This window comes from Saccopteryx bilineata, chromosome 3 (genome assembly GCF_036850765.1).
Source record: "Saccopteryx bilineata isolate mSacBil1 chromosome 3, mSacBil1_pri_phased_curated, whole genome shotgun sequence".
Classification (NCBI taxonomy): Eukaryota; Metazoa; Chordata; class Mammalia; order Chiroptera; family Emballonuridae; genus Saccopteryx; species Saccopteryx bilineata.
Window position 1 is genome coordinate 266,043,909 of NC_089492.1, and position 2,833 is coordinate 266,046,741.

General features: G+C 50.3%; 1 pseudogene; it reads left to right on the forward strand.

The window, feature by feature from the left end:
- Positions 1 to 219: 219 nt before the first annotated feature.
- On the forward strand, positions 220 to 2,580 carry LOC136330059 (serpin B6 pseudogene; annotated as a pseudogene).
- The last annotated feature ends 253 nt before the right edge of the window (positions 2,581 to 2,833 follow it).

The window sequence follows — 2,833 nt, forward strand, 5'->3', positions numbered from 1 at the left end:
CCTTTCTAGATGTCTGCTGCTCACTCAGGGTCCTATGTGTGTTATGAATATGTGTTTGGGAAAAGGGCCTGCATGTTGGCCTCACCTTCATGAGGTTTGTGGGAGGGAAGGTTTTCAAAGACTGCCCTTGTCTTACTCTTGGAGCACTGTGATCCTTTCAAAGACAACAGGCTGCTGCTCTCCTTACCCCAGCCGCATCACCGACACTGACTCACCAGCATGGATGCCCTAGTGCAGTGGTCGGCAAACTCATCAGTCAACAGAGCCAAATTAACAGTACAACGATTGAAATTTCTTTTTTTTTTTTTTTTTTTTTGTATTTTTCTGAAGCTGGAAAGGGGGAGGCAGTCAGACAGACTCTCACATGTGCCCAACCGGGATCCACCCGGCACGCCCACCAGGGGCCACGCTCTGCCCACCAGGGGGCGATGCTCCACCCATCGGGGCGTCGCTCTGTCACGACCAGAGCCACTCTAGCGCCTGGGGCAGAGGCCAAGGAGCCATCCCCAGCGCCTGGGCCATCTTTTGCTCCAATGGAGCCTTGGCTGCGGGAGGGGAAGAGAGAGACAGAGGAAGGAGAGGGGGAGGGGTGGAGAAGCAGATGGGTGCTTCTGTGTGCCCTGGCTGGGAATCGAACCCGGGACTTCTGCACGCCAGGCCGATGCTCTATCACTGAGCCAACCAGCCAGGGCCCTGAAATTTCTTTTGAGAGCCAAATTTTTTAAACTTAAACTATATACTGTCCTCGCCTTGGCCGGTTGGCTCAGTGGTAGAGCGTCGGCCTGGCGTGCAGGAGTCCCAGGTTCGATTCCCGCCCAGGGCACACAGGAGAAGTGCCCATCTGCTTCTCCACCCTCCCCCCTCTCCTTCCTCTTAGGCCCTGGCCGGTTGGCTCAGCGGTAGAGCGTCGGCCTAGCGTGCGGAGGACCCGGTTTCGATGCCCAGCCAGGGAACACGGGAGGGGCGCCCATTTGCTTCCCCACCCCTCTGCCACACCTTCCTCTCTGTCTCTCTCTTCCCCTCCCGCAGCCAGGGCTCCATTGGAGCAAAGATGGCCTGGGCGCTGGGGATGGCTCTGTGGCCTCTGCCTCGGGCCCTAGAGTGGCTCTGGTCGCAGCATGGCGACGCCCAGGATGGGCAGAGCATCGCCCCCTGGTGGGCAGAGCCTCGCCCCATGGTGGGCGTGTCAGGTGGATCCCGGTCGGGCGCATGCGGGAGTCTGTCTGACTGTCTCTCCCTGTTTCCAGCTTCAGAAAAATAAAAAAGAAAAAAAAGAAAGAAAGAAACTATATAGGTAGGTACGTTACTTATCGAGGTAGCGCCCACACGTGGTATTTTGTGGAAGAGCCACACTCAAGGGGCCAAAGAGCCACATGTGGCTTGCAAGCCGCAGTTTGCTGACCAGGGCCCTAGTGGAAGCAAATGGCACTTTTGCCAAAACCTTTTGAAAAAGCTGGGTGAAGACAACTTGAAAAAATGTGTTTCTCGCCTATGAGCATCTGCTCTGCCTGACATGGTCTTTACGGGGAAAATGGAAACACCTGAGCCCAGATGGTCCTGGCACTTTATGTAGTTACGTAAAAGTGGTGGTGGAGGTGAAGATGTCCACCAGGGTTTTCCAATCGCTTCTCACTGAAGTTAACAGGACTGGCACGCAGTACTTGCTTAGAACTGTCAGCAAGCTCTTTGGAGAAAAGTTTTATGATTACAACTCATCTTTGAAAGATTCCTGCCGCAAATTCTAAACGAGATGGAAGCGCTCAACTTCTTCAAAGCTACAGAGGAGGCTAAAAAACATGTAAACACCTGGGTGGCTAACAAGACAGAGGGTAAAATTACAAAGTTGCTGTCTCCAAGTTCAGTTAATCACCTTACTTGTTTGATCCCCATGAGAACCATCTATCTACTTCAGTGGAAACTGGGATAATCAGTTTAACCATTTAAAGTCAGCAAGATCCCTGACTGGTAGCTCAGTTGATACAAGTTTCATCCCAACACCAAGGGTTGTGGGTTTGATCCCTGGTCAGGGCATATATAAGAACAACCAGCGCCTGACCTGTGGTGGCGCAATGGATAAAGCATCGACCTGGAACGCTGAGGTCGCCGGTTCAAAACCCTGGGCTTGCCTGGTCAAGGCACATAGGGGAGTTGATGCTTCCTGCTCCTCTCTCCCCCTTCTCTCTCTCTCTCACTCTCTCTCCTCTCTAAAAAATTAATAAAAGAAAAATTGGAAAAAAAGATTAAAAAAAAAAAAAAAACAACCAGCGAATGCATAATTAAGGGAACAACAAATTAATGTTACTATCTTGCCCTTTCTCTCTAAAATCAATAAATTAAAGTTTTAAGAAATCTTTAAAAATAATAGCAAGAATGAGGGAAAACCTGTGCAAATGATATTTTTAAAACCTACCTTTAATGTGACCTACATAGGAGAAATAGTCACCAAAATTGTGGTGCTGCCTTATGTTGGCAAAGAACTGAATATGATCATCATGCTTCCCAATGAAAATGTCAACCTGGAAACGTTGGAGAAAAGAACTTACTTATGAGAAATTCATAGAATGGACAAGGCCAGTGTAATGCCAGTGGCTGAGACCGGGCAGGTTCATAGTGGATTCAGGCTGATGGTAGAAAAACTGCGGAGCCAGAAAGGGTTGGGCCATTCTGTTTAATAAAGTCTCACATGGCGAACAAGCAGGGGAAACCTCCTCTCAGACACACAGCAAAATGGCCCCTCACAAAGGTGGGCACATAACCCGCACATCTGCAATCCCCCTGAGCAGGCGCACCCATAGCCTTATATAGGCCAGACACACGTGGTGCTGCCACGTGC